Source organism: Hemiscyllium ocellatum, chromosome 35 (genome assembly GCF_020745735.1).
Source record: "Hemiscyllium ocellatum isolate sHemOce1 chromosome 35, sHemOce1.pat.X.cur, whole genome shotgun sequence".
In the NCBI taxonomy this organism is placed as follows: domain Eukaryota; kingdom Metazoa; phylum Chordata; class Chondrichthyes; order Orectolobiformes; family Hemiscylliidae; genus Hemiscyllium; species Hemiscyllium ocellatum.
The window spans coordinates 30,824,518-30,842,238 of NC_083435.1; the positions used below are offsets into that span (position 1 = coordinate 30,824,518).

At 53.3% G+C, this 17,721-nt stretch overlaps 1 protein-coding gene across 4 annotated transcripts in view; it reads left to right on the forward strand.

The window, feature by feature from the left end:
- Positions 1–2,646: 2,646 nt before the first annotated feature.
- LOC132832527 (IgGFc-binding protein-like) overlaps positions 2,647–17,721 on the forward strand; it is a 274,277-nt gene continuing 259,202 nt past the window's right edge. For all 4 annotated transcript variants that reach the window (XM_060850609.1, XM_060850611.1, XM_060850610.1 and 1 more), the window contains exon 1: positions 2,647–2,798. The gene's annotated coding sequence lies outside the window, so the exon portion shown is untranslated. The remainder of the gene's footprint in view (positions 2,799–17,721) is intronic.

Genomic DNA, 17,721 nt, shown 5'->3' on the forward strand with positions numbered 1-17,721 from the left:
CCATTCCCCTCTGACTAATGCACCTAACACTATGGGCAATTTAACATGGCCAATTCACCTGGCCTGTACATCTTTGGACTGTGGGAGGAAACCGGAGCAAACCCGCACAGACACGGGGTGAATGTGCAAACTCCACACAGACAGACACCCGAGGCTGGAATCAAACTTGGGACCCTGGTGCTGTAAGGCACCAGTGCTAACCACTGAGCTACTGTGCCACCCCAAGATTGAGGGTTTTAGAACAGACCACAGACAGTGAAGTTTAATGAAGTGGAGAGGTGATGGAGGGACCGAAGTGGGGGTCGATGGTGGTATCGTTGTAACATGTGTTCTGTTGGTCATATACTAATGCCATGAGTTCAAATTACCCAAAAACATGATGTGGAATTTAAATTAAATCCACAAATGTTGACTGTTAAATATCGTTTTTGGTTAGGTTAGATTATCTACAGTGCGGAAACAGGCCCTTCAGCCCAACAAGTCCATACTGACCATCCGAAGAGTAACCCACCCAGACCCATTTCCTTCTAAATGATGCACCTAATGCTACAGGCAATTTAGCATGGCCAATTACTTGACCTGCTCATCATTGGACTGTGGGAGGAAACTGGAGCACCCAATGGGAACCCACAGAGACACAGGGAGAATGTGCAAACTCCACACAGGCAGATTAGGTTACTCATAGATTAGATTAGATTACCTACAGTGTGGAAACAGGCCCTTCAGCCCAACAAGTCCACACCGACCCGCCGAAGCGCAACCCACCCATACCCCTCCATTTACCCCTTACCTAACACTACGGGCAATTCACCTGACCCGCACATCTTTGGACTGTAGGAGGAAACCGGAGCACCCGGAGGAAACCCACGCAGACACAGGGAGAACGTGCAAACTCTACACAGTCAGTCGCCTGAGGCGGGAATTGAACCTGGGTCTTTGGTGCTGTGAGGCAGCAGTGCTAACCACCGTGCCACCCCAATTTGTTGTTTCAAAAGTCTATCTGGATCATTGCTGTTCTTTTTTTAGCGAGGCAAATATGCTGTTGTTTTTAGGGTTAGCCTACATGTGACTCTAGACCCAGAGGCTAGGGGGCATGGTAACACCATTGAATGTCAAGGGGGCAATCATTCCCTATCTCTTGTTGGAGGCTGTCATTGCCTGGCACACGTGTGCCCTGAACGTGAGTTATCGCTCACAGCACGAGACTGGATATTGACCAAGGCTTGTTGCATTCGGACATGGGCTGCTTCGGTATGTGAGGAGTCAAGAATGGTTTTGAGCCATGTACAATCTTCAGCAAACATTCCAACCTTTGATCTTATGAAGGAAGGTCATTGATGATGCAGGTGAAGGTGGTTGGGCCTAGGGACACTACCCTGAGAAACTCCTGCAGAGATGTCCTGGAGCTGAGATGACTGACCTCCAAAAACCATGACCATTTACCTGTGTGCCAGGTATGGCTCTGACTTGTGGAGAGCTTTCCTGTCCATTCCCAGTGACTCTAATTTACCTTGGGCTCCTTGATGCCACACTCGGTCGAACGCAGCTTTGACGTCAAGGGCTGTCCCTCTCCCCTCCCCCCTGGAATTCAGCTCCATGTTTAAACGAAGGCTGTAATGGGGTCAGGAGCTGAGTGGCCCTGACAGAACCTGAACTGGGCTCCACTGAGCAGGCTATTGCTCTGCAAGCACTGCTTGGTAGCACTGGTGGTGACCCCTTTCCATCACGCTGCTGCTGATCGAGAGCAGACTGATGTGATGGTGATTACTGGGTTTCTTATGGCTGACCTGGGCAGTTTTCCACATTTCTGGAAGGATGACAGTGCTGTCGCTGGACAGGAGCAGCCTGGCATGAAGGGGATGAAGCTAGTCTTGGGTCACAAGCCATCTGTACAATCAATGGAATATTGTCAGGGCCTTTGGCTGCTTCAGCCACTTCTTGGTATCACGTGGATTAAATCAAGTCAGCTGTGACGCTGGGACCTTAGGAGGAGGCCAAGATGAATCATCCACTTGGTACTTCTGGCTGAAGATGATTGTGGTTTGTCTTTTAAGAGGTGCCATCTGAATGTAACTTGTTGGTATTCACCTATCAGCATCAGCCAATGCTAACTTTACAGCAGCAGCCACCTTGGGTAATGCCCTTGATGGTTGAGGGGGTTTCACTTCTGACTCTGTGGATGGTAGTAGAAGATTCATAGCAACCCTTAGACGAATGGCATTAGAGTCAGTTATGTTTCCCAGGGATTTAAGGCAACAAAGATGACCCATTTCCTATCCCAGGAACTCAATTTTTGGAATGCCCTGGGATTTGGGATCTGTGACACATTAATTGAAAGCAGAGGCAAGTTCTGCCTGTGCTTGTAGACAATTTGGACAAGAGGCAAGACAGCACCAATGACTCATGACTGCCGTGTAACAGCTCCCGGTCCTCAAAGTGCTGTGATGTTCCTGCAGAGCCAAGGGTCACGTTCAGCGGGTGTGAAGAACACTCACTGTTAGACGCACTCCATTAACTTTGGGACAGACATTAGCGGGGGCACGGATGAGTGAGTGAGACACTGTCGATAACCCAGCACTTGAGATTCCACATGACCACGTTGGTGACCTCCAGGCCCAGATCAAAGGCAAAGCAGGATATATAAAGCAGAGTGAGAGAGTCTGTGGGAGAGTGAGAGACCATAAAGAAAGAGGATATCCTCACACTACCAGCTGCACTGAGGTTTGTGTTGGAGTGACCAGGCAGAATTTCTGACTCAGAGAGCTCACTGTTGGAGGAGCAGAATGCATCAGACATTTGTGAGTTTGCAGCTAGTCCTGTGGAACTGTCTTCTTTTTGGATGCTTGCTTCAGTTTGTGAAAAATGACAGTGCATGCGAACCCGGGAAAGTTGATTCGATATGTAATTCTAACTTTTGCGTGTGCACACGTTTGTAGTACAGAATGCGAGAAAAGTTATGAACCTTTCTGAATGCGAGGGAAATGGAACTGTACTATAGCTCTCAGACAGTTGGTACGATATATATATATATTATGGGAAGACACAAAAGATTGCACATAAGACCAAGAGGACACACAAGAGCTCTAAATACGGTTTATAAAAACATAATCTGGAAGTACACTTACTGAGATTACTAAAAGTAGCCACACAGGTTTTCAAAACCGAGGAAGTGCGATCAAAGATCCGGGGTTTGTTCCGAGAGGGGTAGATTTGAAAAGCAGTAAGGTTCTGTTAAACTTGTATCTAAGACCTTATAAGAGTCCTGCACATTCAGAATTCTATATTATTGAACAGTGTATCTAGAAACTGGGGAAGGAGTATACAAAAGTTACTCAAATGCTACCTGAATGAGAGGAGATAATTGTCAGACAAACACTTGGGTTACCTGGCACAGGGCTTTAAATTTATGAAAGAGTTTGACAGTGTCGTCTATGGAAATACTTCCACTCGTGGGACAGTCTAAAAGCAACAATTATCAGAATGTCACTAATAAGTTCAGGAAAGACCACTGTACTGAGAGAAAAGTGAGAAAATGGAAATGGCTGGCACAGGTAACAGGCTTCAAGGGGGAGCAGGTCACTGCATGAGCGAGGAAGGAAGAGAAGAAAGTGTGTGTTAATGGGAGGAGATAAAGAAGTGAAGGGTTGGAGGGGAACAGTAGGAGAGAGGTCTGTGCAGATCAGAATACGCTATTGTAGATGGTTGGGCCAAATGCCTTGTTCTGCGCTGTAATTAATATGTTACTCTTTGTGATGAGTTTAAACTTGAGCACAAGGTATGTGACCAGTGGCTTAAAAAAAGATGTTTTCATGCATGATACCTCCACTCAGCTTATGGAGGTACCCTTGCTGTTTATTTTGCTTGCCTGCCTGGTTTTAACGAATTGAGAACAGTGTTATCAGCCTTTTGCAATCCTGCACCCTGCAGCAACCTGGCCTGCTCTGAAGGGTGCCAACATGTTTCACCTTCACAGGGATAGTCCAAAATCGACTTGGGGCACCCAATAGAGGGAAGAGAGAAAGACTTGAATTTATGCAATGCTGTTTGCAACCACCAGATGACTCGAAATCACTTCACAGCTAAGCCAGGACTTGGGAAACACAGTCACTGTGGTAACGTAGAAAACTCAATGACTCTGCACAGCGACTGCCCACCAGCAGCAATGCGGACATAACCAGAAACTATTTTGCTTCCTGATGGTAATCGAACCTGAGATGTCAGTCAAGGTGCCAGAGACAAACTCCAATGGAGTTCGCCAAATTAATGTCATCAAATCAATCTTTCTCCAAATCCACAAAGGGCCAGATTTAATTTTGCATCAAAAAGGCAGCACCTCTGACAGTGCAGGAATACTGCAGCACCAAACATTCGACAATGTAGCACTAACACAGTACTGACCCTCAGACAGTGTGGCACACCCTCAGTCCTGACCCTCTGACAGTGCCGCACTCCCTCAGTACTGACCCTTAGTTAATGCATCATTTCCTCAGTTCTGACCCTCTTATAGTGTGGCGCTCCCTCAGTACTGATCCTGTGACAGTGCGGCACTACCTCAATGCTGTCCCGCTGACAGTGCGGCACTCCCTCAGTACTGACCCTCTGACAGTGCTGCATTCCATCAGTACTGACCCTCTGACAGTGTGGCACTCCCTCAGTACCGACCCTCTGAGTGTGCAGCACTCCCTCAATACTGAACCCCTGGAGTGTTGCACTCCCTCAGTACTGACCCTCTGACAGTGCGACACTCCCTCAGTACTGACCGTCTGACTGCACGGCACTCCCTCAGCACTGATCCTCTGACAATGCCGCATACCATCAGTACTGACACTCTGACAGTGTGATGCTCCCTCAGAACTAACCTTCTGTCAGTTTGGCACTCCCTCATTACTGCCCCTCTGACAGTGTGGCATGCCATCAGTCCTGACCCTCTGACAGTGCAGCACTGCCTCAGTACTGACCCTCTGTCAGTGCAGCATTCACTCATTAGATTAGATTACTTACAGTGTGGAAACAGGCCCTTTGGCCCAACAAGTCCACACCGACCCACCGAAGCGCAACCCACCTATACCCCTACATTTACCCCTTACCTAACACCACGGGCAATTTAGCATGGCCAATTCACCTGACCCGCACATCTTTGGACTGTGGGAGGAAACCGGAGCACCCGGAGGAAACCCACGCAGACACAGGGAGAACGTGCAAACTCCACACAGTCAGTCGCCTGAGTCGGGAATTGAACCCGGGTCTCAGGCGCTGTGAGGCAACAGTGCTAACCACTGTGCCACCGTGCCGCCCACTTTACTGACAATCTGAGAGTGCAGGACTCCCTCAGTACTGAGCTTCTGGCATTGTAACACTCCTTCAGTACTGATGTTCTGACAGTGCAGCACTGCCTCAGGACAGACTCTCTGACAGTGTGGTGCTCCCTCAATACAGAGCCTCTGACAGTGCTGCACTCCCTCAGTACTGACCCTCTGACAGTGCTGTGCACCCTCAGTACTGATCCTCTGACAGTGCGGCACACCCTCCGTACTGACCCTCGGACAGTGGGTGCTCCCTCAGTCTTGACACTGTTAGTGCCACAATCCCTCAGTACTGACCCTCTGACAGTGTGGCACTCCCTCAGAACAGACCGTCTGACAGTGGGGCACTCCCTCAGTACTGATCCTGTGACAGTGCGGCACTACCTCAATGCTGTCCCGCTGACAGTGCCACACTCCATTAGTACTGACCCTCTGACAGTGCTGCATTCCCTCAGTACTGACCCTCTGACACTGTGGCACTCCCTCAGTGCTGGACCTCTGACAGTGTGGTGCTCCCTCAGAACTAAACTGGTCTCAGTGCGGCACTCCCTCAGTACTGACTCTCAAACAGTGCGGTCACCCTCGGTACTGATCCTCTGACAGTGCGGCACTCCCTCAGTAATAATCCTCTGACAGTGCAGCACTCCCTCAGTACTGACAATCTGACAGTGCGGCACTCCCTCAGTACTGACCCTCTGACATTGCGGTACTCCCTCAGTACTGACCCTCTGACAGTGTGGCACTCCCTCAGTACTGACCCTCTGATACTGCGACACTCCCTCAGTACTGATCCTCTCACAGTGCGGCACTGCCTTAGCACTGACCCTCTGACAGTGCAGCACTCCCTCAGTACTGAACCTCTGACAGTAGGTGCTCCCTCAGTCCTGACCCTCTGACAGTGCAGCACTCCCTCAGGACTGACCCTCTGACTGTGCGACACTCCCTCAGGACTGACCTCCTGACAGTGCAGCCCTCCCTCAGTGCTGACCCTCTGACATTGCGGCACTCCCTCAATGCTGACCCTCTGACAGTGCTGCACTCCCTCAGTACTGACCCTCTGACAGTGTGGCGCTCCCTCAGTACTGATCCTGTGACAGTGCGGCAATCCCTCAGTACTGACCCTCTGACAGTGGCCGCACTCCCTCAGTATTGACCCTCTCACAGTGCGGCACTCCTTCAGTACTGGCACCCAGACAATGTTTCACTCCCTCAGGACTGACCCTCTGACAGTGTGGCACTCCCTCAGAACTGACCCTCTGGCAGTGCGGCATTCTTTCAGGACTGACCCTCTGACAGTGTGGCACTCCCTCAGAACTAACCTTCTGTCAGTGTGGCAGTCCATCATTACTGAACCCCTGACAGTGTGGTAGTGCCTCAGTACTGATCCTCTGACAGTGTGGCACTCCCTCAGTAATGACCCTCTGACAGTGCTGCACACCCTCAATACTGACACTGTGACAGTGTGACACTCCCTTAATACTGACCCTCTGATAGTCCGTCACTTCCTCTGTGACGGTGTGTGATCCGTCCGTACTGACACTCTGACAATGCGGCACAACCACAGTACGAACCCTCTGACAGTGCGGCACTCCCTCATTACTGATCCTATGACAGTGTGGCACTCCCTCATTAACAACCCTCTGACAGTACGGCACTCCCTCAGTACTGACCCTCTGACAGTGCGGCACTTCCTCAGTAGTGACCCTCAGACAGTGTGGCACTCCCTCAGTACTGACCCTCTGACAGTGCAGAGCACCCTCAGTACTGACCCTCTGACATTGTGGCACTCCATCAGTACTGACCTTCTGACAGTGAGCTGCTCCCTCAGTACTGACCCTCTGACAGTGCGGCACTCCCTCAGGACTGACCCTCAGACAGTGTGGCACTCCCTCAGTACTGACCCTCTGACAGTGCGACACTCCCTCACTACTGACTCTACGACAGTGCGGCACTCCCTCAGTACTGACCCTCTGACAGTGCGACACTCCCTTAATACAGACCCTGTGACAGTGTGGCACTCCCTCAGTGCTGACCCTCTGACAGTGCGGCACTCACTCAGTACTGTTCCTCTGACAGTGCAGCACTCCCTCAGGACTGACCCTCTGACTGTGCGACACTCCCTCAGGACTGACCTTCTGACAGTGCAGCCCTCCCTCAGTGCTGTCCCTCTGACAGTGCTGCACTCCCTCAGTACTGACCCTCTGACAGTGGCCGCACTCCCTCAGAACTGACCCTCTGGCAGTGCGGCATTCTCTCAGGACTGACCCTCTGACAGTGTGGCACTCCCTCAGAACTAACCTTCTGTCAGTGTGGCACTCCATCATTACTGAACCCCTGACAGTGTGGTAGTGCCTCAGTACTGATCCTCTGACAGCGCAACACTCCCTCAGTACTGACCCTGTGACAGTGTGGCAATCCCTCACAACTGACCCTTCTGTCAGTGTGCACTTCCTCAGTAATGACCCTCTGACAGTGCTGCACACCCTCAATACTGACACTGTGACAGTGTGACACTCCCTTAATACTGACCCTCTGATAGTCCGTCACTTCCTCTGTGACGGTGTGTGATCCGTCCGTACTGACACTCTGACAATGCGGCACAACCACAGTACGAACCCTCTGACAGTGTGGCACTCCCTCAGTACTGACCCTCTGACAGTGTGGCACTTCCTCAGTACTGACCCTCTGACAGTGCAGAGCACCCTCAGTACTGACCCTCTGACAGTGTGGCACTCCCTCAGTACTGATTCTCTGGCAGTGCGACACTCCCTCAGTACTGACCCTCTGACAGTGCGGCACTCCCCTCAGAGCTGACCCTCTGACAGTGCAGTACTCCCTCAGTACTGATCCTGTGATAGTGCGTCACTGCCTCAGTACTGACCCTCTGACAGTGCTGCACTCCCTCAGTACTGACCCTCTGACAGTGCGGCACTCCCCTCAGTACTGACCCTGTGACAGTGTGGCACTCCCTCAGTACTGACCCTCTGACAGTGTGGCACTCCCTCAGAACTGACCCTCTGGCAGTGCGGCATTCTCTCAGTACTGACCCTCTGACAGTGTGGCACTCCCTCAGAACTAACCTTCTGTCAGTGTGGCACTCCATCATTACTGAACCCCTGACAGTGTGGTAGTGCCTCAGTACTGATCCTCTGACAGCGCGACACTCCCTCAGTACTGACCCTCTGACAGTGTGGCAATCCCTCACAACTGACCCTTCTGTCAGTGTGCACTTCCTCAGTAATGACCCTCTGACAGTGCTGCACACCCTCAATACTGACACTGTGACAGTGTGACACTCCCTTAATACTGACCCTCTGATAGTCCGTCACTTCCTCTGTGACGGTGTGTGATCCGTCCGTACTGACACTCTGACAATGCGGCACAACCACATTACGAACCCTCTGACAGTGCGGCACTCCCTCATTACTGACCCTATGACAGTGTGGCACTCCCTCATTAACAACCCTCTGACAGTACGGCACTCCCTCAGTACTGACCCTCTGACATTGCAGAGCACCCTCAGTACTGACCCTCTGACAGTGTGGCACTCCCTCAGTACTGACCCTCTGACGGTGCAGCACTCCCTCAGTACTGACCCTCTGACAGTGCGACACTCCTTCAGTACTGACCCCCAGACAATGTTTCACTCCCTCAGGACTGACCCTCTGACAGTGCAGCACTCCCTCAGTACTGACCCTCTGACAGTGTGGTACTCCCTCAGTACTGATCCTGTGACAGTGCGGCAATCCCTCAGTACTCACCCTGTGACAGTGTGGCACTCCCTCAGTACTGACCCTCTGACAGTGTGGCACTCCCTCAGAACTGACCCTCTGGCAGTGCGGCATTCTCTCAGGACTGACCCTCTGACAGTGTGGCACTCCCTCAGAACTGACCCTCTGGCAGTGCGGCATTCTCTCAGGACTGACCCTCTGACAGTGTGGCACTCCCTCAGAACTAACCTTCTGTCAGTGTGGCACTCCATCATTTCTGAACCCCTGACAGTGTGGTAGTGCCTCAGTACTGATCCTCTGACAGCGCAACACTCCCTCAGTACTGACCCTCTGACAGTGTGGCAATCCCTCACAACTGACCCTTCTGTCAGTGTGCACTTCCTCAGTAATGACCCTCTGACAGTGCTGCACACCCTCAATACTGACACTGTGACAGTGTGACACTCCCTTAATACTGACCCTCTGATAGTCCGTCACTTCCTCTGTGACGGTGTGTGATCCGTCCGTACTGACACTCTGACAATGCGGCACAACCACAGTACGAACCCTCTGACAGTGCGGCACTCCCTCATTACTGACCCTATGACAATGTGGCACTTCCTCAGTACTGGCCCTCTGACAGTGCAGAGCACCCTCAGTACTGATCCTGTGATAGTGCTTCACTACCTCAGTACTGACCCTCTGACAGTGCTGCACTCCCTCAGTACTGACCCTCTGACAGTGTGGCACTCCCTCAGAACTGATCCTGTGACAGTGTGGCACTCCCTCAGTACTGACCCTCTGACAGTGTGGCACTCCCTCAGTACTGACCCTCTGACGGTGCAGCACTCCCTCAGTACTGACCCTCTGACAGTGCGACACTCCTTTAGTACTGACCCCCAGACAATGTTTCACTCCCTCAGGACTGACCCTCTGACAGTGCAGCACTCCCTCAGTACTGACCCTCTGACAGTGTGGCAATCCCTCACAACTGACCCTTCTGTCAGTGTGGCACTCCCTCAGTACTGACCCTCTGGCAGTGCGACACTCCCTCAGTACTGACCCTCTGACAGTGCGGCACTCCCCTCAGAGCTGACCCTCTGACAGTGCAGTACTCCCTCAGTACTGATCCTGTGATAGTGCGTCACTGCCTCAGTACTGACCCTCTGACAGTGCTGCACTCCCTCAGTACTGACCCTCTGACAGTGCGGCACTCCCCTCAGTACTGACCCTGTGACAGTGTGGCACTCCCTCAGTACTGACCCTCTGACAGTGTGGCACTCCCTCAGAACTGACCCTCTGGCAGTGCGGCATTCTCTCAGTACTGACCCTCTGACAGTGTGGCACTCCCTCAGAACTAACCTTCTGTCAGTGTGGCAGTCCATCATTACTGAACCCCTGACAGTGTGGTAGTGCCTCAGTACTGATCCTCTGACAGCGCGACACTCCCTCAGTACTGACCCTCTGACAGTGTGGCAATCCCTCACAACTGACCCTTCTGTCAGTGTGCACTTCCTCAGTAATGACCCTCTGACAGTGCTGCACACCCTCAATACTGACACTGTGACAGTGTGACACTCCCTTAATACTGACCCTCTGATAGTCCGTCACTTCCTCTGTGACGGTGTGTGATCCGTCCGTACTGACACTCTGACAGTGCGGCACAACGACATTACGAACCCTCTGACAGTGCGGCACTCCCTCATTACTGACCCTATGACAGTGTGGCACTCCCTCATTAACAACCCTCTGACAGTACGGCACTCCCTCAGTACTGACCCACTGACAGTGTGGCACTTCCTCAGTACTGACCCTCTGACATTGCAGAGCACCCTCAGTACTGACCCTCATACAGTGTGGCACTCCCTCAGTACTGACCCTCTGACAGTGTGGCACTCCGTCAGTACTGACCCTATGACAGTGTGGCACTCCCTCAGTACTGACTCTCTGACAGTGTGGCACTCCCTCAGAACTGACCCTCTGGCAGTGCGACACTCCCTCAGTACTGACCCTCTGACAGTGCGGCACTCCCCTCAGTACTGACCCTCTGACAGTGCAGTACTCCCTCAGTACTGATCCTGTGATAGTGCGTCACTACCTCAGTACTGACCCTCTGACAGTGCTGCACTCCCTCAGTACTGACCCTCTGACAGTGCGGCACTCCCCTCAGTACTGACCCTCTGACAGTGCAGTACTCCCTCAGTACTGATCCTGTGATAGTGCGTCACTACCTCAGTACTGACCCTCTGACAGTGCTGCACTCCCTCAGAACTGATCCTGTGACAGTGTGGCACTCCCTCAGTACTGACCCTCTGACAGTGTGGCACTCCCTCAGTACTGACCCTCTGACGGTGCAGCACTCCCTCAGTACTGACCCTCTGACAGTGCGACACTCCTTCAGTACTGACCCCCAGACAATGTTTCACTCCCTCAGGACTGACCCTCTGACAGTGCAGCACTCCCTCAGTACTGACCCTCTGACAGTGTGGTACTCCCTCAGTACTGATCCTGTGACAGTGCGGCAATCCCTCAGTACTCACCCTGTGACAGTGTGGCACTCCCTCAGTACTGACCCTCTGACAGTGTGGCACTCCCTCAGAACTGACCCTCTGGCAGTGCGGCATTCTCTCAGGACTGACCCTCTGACAGTGTGGCACTCCCTCAGAACTAACCTTCCGTCAGTGTGGCACTCCATCATTTCTGAACCCCTGACAGTGTGGTAGTGCCTCAGTACTGATCCTCTGACAGCGCAACACTCCCTCAGTACTGACCCTCTGACAGTGTGGCAATCCCTCACAACTGACCCTTCTGTCAGTGTGCACTTCCTCAGTAATGACCCTCTGACAGTGCTGCACACCCTCAATACTGACACTGTGACAGTGTGACACTCCCTTAATACTGACCCTCTGATAGTCCGTCACTTCCTCTGTGACGGTGTGTGATCCGTCCGTACTGACACTCTGACAATGCGGCACAACCACAGTACGAACCCTCTGACAGTGCGGCACTCCCTCATTACTGACCCTATGACAATGTGGCACTTCCTCAGTACTGACCCTCTGACAGTGCAGAGCACCCTCAGTACTGACCCTCAGACAGTGTGGCACTCCCTCAGTACTGACCCTCTGACAGTGTGGCACTCCCTCAGTACTGACCCTCTGACAGTGCAGAGCACCCTCAGTACTGACCCTCTGACAGTGTGGCACTCCCTCAGTACTGACCCTCTGGCAGTGCGACACTCCCTCAGTACTGACCCTCTGACAGTGCGGCACTCCCCTCAGTACTGACCCTCTGACAGTGCAGAACTCCCTCAGTACTGATCCTGTGATAGTGCGTCACTACCTCAGTACTGACCCTCTGACAGTGCTGCACTCCCTCAGTACTGACCCTCTGACAGTGCGGCACTCCCCTCAGTACTGACCCTTCTGTCAGTGTGCACTTCCTCAGTAATGACCATCTGACAGTGCTGCACACCCTCAATACTGACACTGTGACAGTGTGACACTCCCTTAATACTGACCCTCTGATAGTCCGTCACTTCCTCTGTGACGGTGTGTGATCCGTCCGTACTGACACTCTGACAATGCGGCACAACCACATTACGAACCCTCTGACAGTGCGGCACTCCCTCATTACTGACCCTATGACAGTGTGGCACTCCCTCATTAACAACCCTCTGACAGTACGGCACTCCCTCAGTACTGACCCTCTGACAGTGTGGCACTTCCTCAGTACTGACCCTCTGACAGTGCAGAGCACCCTCAGTACTGACCCTCATACAGTGTGGCACTCCCTCAGAACTGACCCTCTGGCAGTGCGACACTCCCTCAGTACTGACCCTCTGACAGTGCGGCACTCCCCTCAGTACTGACCCTCTGACAGTGCAGTACTCCCTCAGTACTGATCCTGTGATAGTGCGTCACTACCTCAGTACTGACCCTCTGACAGTGCTGCACTCCCTCAGTACTGACCCTCTGACAGTGCGGCACTCCCCTCAGTACTGACCCTCTGACAGTGCAGTACTCCCTCAGTACTGATCCTGTGATAGTGCTTCACTACCTCAGTACTGACCCTCTGACAGTGCTGCACTCCCTCAGTACTGACCCTCTGACAGTGTGGCACTCCCTCAGAACTGATCCTGTGACAGTGTGGCACTCCCTCAGTACTGACCCTCTGACAGTGTGGCACTCCCTCAGTACTGACCCTCTGACGGTGCAGCACTCCCTCAGTACTGACCCTCTGACAGTGCGACACTCCTTTAGTACTGACCCCCAGACAATGTTTCACTCCCTCAGGACTGACCCTCTGACAGTGCAGCACTCCCTCAGTACTGACCCTCTGACAGTGTGGTACTCCCTCAGTACTGATCCTCTGACAGTGCGGCAATCCCTCAGTACTGACCCTCTGACAGTGTGGCACTCCCTCAGTACTGATCCCATGACAGTGCGGCACTCCCTCAGTACTGACCGTCTGACAGTGTGGTGCTCCATCAGTACTGATCCTGTGACAGTGCGTCACTACCTCAGTACTGACCCTCTGACAGTGCTGCACTCCCTCAGTACTGACCCTCTGACAGTGTGGTACTCCCTCAGTACTGATCCTGTGACAGTGCGGCAATCCCTCAGTACTGACCCTCTGACAGTGTGGTGCTCCCTCAGTACTGACCCTCTGACAGTGTGGTGCTCCCTCAGTACTGACCCTCTGACAGTGCGACACTCCTTTAGTACTGACCCCCAGACAATGTTTCACTCCCTCAGGACTGACCCTCTGACAGTGCAGCACTCCCTCAGTACTGACCCTCTGACAGTGTGGTACTCCCTCAGTACTGATCCTCTGACAGTGCGGCAATCCCTCAGTACTGACCCTCTGACAGTGTGGCACTCCCTCAGTACTGATCCCATGACAGTGCGGCACTCCCTCAGTACTGACCGTCTGACAGTGTGGTGCTCCATCAGTACTGATCCTGTGACAGTGCGTCACTACCTCAGTACTGACCCTCTGACAGTGCTGCACTCCCTCAGTACTGACCCTCTGACAGTGTGGTACTCCCTCAGTACTGATCCTGTGACAGTGCGGCAATCCCTCAGTACTGACCCTCTGACAGTGTGGTGCTCCCTCAGTACTGACCCTCTGACAGTGTGGTGCTCCCTCAGTACTGACCCTCTGACAGTGCGGCATTCCCTCAGTACTGACCCTCTGACAGTGTGGTGCTCCCTCAGTACTGACCCTCTGATAGTGCGGCATTCCCTCAGTACTCACCCTGTGATAGTGTGGCATTCCCTCAGTACTGACCCTCTGACAGTGCGGCACTCCCTCAGTATTGACCCCCTGACAGTGCAGCACTCCCTCAGTTCTGACCCTCTGACAGTGCGGCACTCCCTCACTACTGACCCTTTGACAGCGGGTGATCCCTCAGTACTGTTCCTCTGACAGTGCGGCACTCACTCAGTACTGTTCCTCTGACAGTGCGGCACTCACTCAGTACTGTTCCTCTGACAGTGCAGCACTCCCTCAGGACTGACCCTCTGACTGTGCGACACTCCCTCGGGACTGACCTTCTGACAGTGCAGCCCTCCTTCAGTGCTAACCCTCTGACATTGCGGCACTCCATCAATGCTGATCCTCAGATAGTGCTGCACTCCCTCAGTACTGACCCTCTGACGGTGTGGTGCTCCCACAGTACTGACCCTCTGACAGTGCAGCACCCCCTCAGTACTGACCCACTGACAATGTTGCACTCCCTCAGTACTGACCCTCAGACAGGGCGGTGCTCCCTAATTACTGATCCTAAGACAGTGCGGCACTCCCTCAGTACTAACCCTCTGACAGTGCGACACTCCCTCAATACTGACTCTCCGACAGTGCGGCACTCCCTCAGTACTGACCCTCTGACAGTGCGACACTCCCTCACTACTGACTCTACGACAGTGCGGCACTCCCTCAGTACTGACCCTCTGACAGAGCGACACTCCCTCAGGACTGACCCTCTGATGCTGCGGCACTCCCTCAATGCTGACCCTCAGATAGTGTGGCACTCCCTCAGTACTGACCCTCTGACAGTGCGACACTCCCTTAATACAGACCCTGTGACAGTGTGGCACTCCCTCAGTGCTGACCCTCTGACAGTGCGGCACTCACTCAGTACTGTTCCTCTGACAGTGCAGCACTCCCTCAGGACTGACCCTCTGACAGTGCGACACTCCCTCAGGACTGACCTTCTGACAGTGGCCGCACTCCCTCAGTATTGACTCTCTCACAGTGCGACACTCCTTCAGTACTGACCCCCAGACAATGTTTCACTCCCTCAGGACTGACCCTCTGACAGTGCAGCACTCCCTCAGTACAGACCCCCTGACAGTGTGGCACTCCCTCAGTACTGACCGTCTGACAGTGCAGCACTCCCTCAGTACTGACCCTCTGACAGTGTGGCACTCCCTCAGAACTGACCCTCTGGCAGTGCGGCATTCTCTCAGGACTGACCCTCTGACAGTGTGGCACTCCCTCAGAACTAACCTTCTGTCAGTGTGGCACTCCATCATTACTGAACCCCTGACAGTGTGGTAGTGCCTCAGTACTGATCCTCTGACAGCGCAACACTCCCTCAGGTCTGACCCTGTGACAGTGTGGCAATCCCTCACAACTGACCCTTCTGTCAGTGTGCACTTCCTCAGTAATGACCCTCTGACAGTGCTGCACACCCTCAATACTGACACTGTGACAGTGTGACACTCCCTTAATACTGACCCTCTGATAGTCCGTCACTTCCTCTGTGACGGTGTGTGATCCGTCCGTACTGACACTCTGACAATGCGGCACAACCACAGTACGAACCCTCTGACAGTGCGGCACTCCCTCATTACTGACCCTATGACAATGTGGCACTTCCTCAGTACTGACCCTCTGACAGTGCAGAGCACCCTCAGTACTGACCCTCAGACAGTGTGGCACTCCCTCAGTACTGACCCTCTGACAGTGTGGCACTCCCTCAGTACTGACCCTCTGACAGTGCAGAGCACCCTCAGTACTGACCCTCTGACAGTGTGGCACTCCCTCAGTACTGACCCTCTGACAGTGCGGCACTCCCCTCAGTACTGACCCTCTGACAGTGCAGAACTCCCTCAGTACTGATCCTGTGATAGTGCGTCACTACCTCAGTACTGACCCTCTGACAGTGCTGCACTCCCTCAGTACTGACCCTCTGACAGTGCGGCACTCCCCTCAGTACTGACCCTTCTGTCAGTGTGCACTTCCTCAGTAATGACCCTCTGACAGTGCTGCACACCCTCAATACTGACACTGTGACAGTGTGACACTCCCTTAATACTGACCCTCTGATAGTCCGTCACTTCCTCTGTGACGGTGTGTGATCCGTCCGTACTGACACTCTGACAATGCGGCACAACCACATTACGAACCCTCTGACAGTGCGGCACTCCCTCATTACTGACCCTATGACAGTGTGGCACTCCCTCATTAACAACCCTCTGACAGTACGGCACTCCCTCAGTACTGACCCTCTGACAGTGTGGCACTTCCTCAGTACTGACCCTCTGACATTGCAGAGCACCCTCAGTACTGACCCTCATACAGTGTGGCACTCCCTCAGTACTGACCCTCTGACAGTGTGGCACTCCCTCAGTACTGACTCTCTGACAGTGTGGCACTCCCTCAGAACTGACCCTCTGGCAGTGCGACACTCCCTCAGTACTGACCCTCTGACAGTGCAGCACTCCCCTCAGTACTGACCCTCTGACAGTGCAGTACTCCCTCAGTACTGATCCTGTGATAGTGCGTCACTACCTCAGTACTGACCCTCTGACAGTGCTGCACTCCCTCAGTACTGACCCTCTGACAGTGCGGCACTCCCCTCAGTACTGACCCTCTGACAGTGCAGTACTCCCTCAGTACTGATCCTGTGATAGTGCTTCACTACCTCAGTACTGACCCTCTGACAGTGCTGCACTCCCTCAGTACTGACCCTCTGACAGTGTGGCACTCCCTCAGAACTGATCCTGTGACAGTGTGGCACTCCCTCAGTACTGACCCTCTGACAGTGTGGCACTCCCTCAGTACTGACCCTCTGACGGTGCAGCACTCCCTCAGTACTGACCCTCTGACAGTGCGACACTCCTTTAGTACTGACCCCCAGACAATGTTTCACTCCCTCAGGACTGACCCTCTGACAGTGCAGCACTCCCTCAGTACTGACCCTCTGACAGTGTGGTACTCCCTCAGTACTGATCCTCTGACAGTGCGGCAATCCCTCAGTACTGACCCTCTGACAGTGTGGCACTCCCTCAGTACTGATCCCATGACAGTGCGGCACTCCCTCAGTACTGACCGTCTGACAGTGTGGTGCTCCATCAGTACTGATCCTGTGACAGTGCGTCACTACCTCAGTACTGACCCTCTGACAGTGCTGCACTCCCTCAGTACTGACCCTCTGACAGTGTGGTACTCCCTCAGTACTGATCCTGTGACAGTGCGGCAATCCCTCAGTACTGACCCTCTGACAGTGTGGTGCTCCCTCAGTACTGACCCTCTGACAGTGTGGTGCTCCCTCAGTACTGACCCTCTGACAGTGCGACACTCCTTTAGTACTGACCCCCAGACAATGTTTCACTCCCTCAGGACTGACCCTCTGACAGTGCAGCACTCCCTCAGTACTGACCCTCTGACAGTGTGGTACTCCCTCAGTACTGATCCTC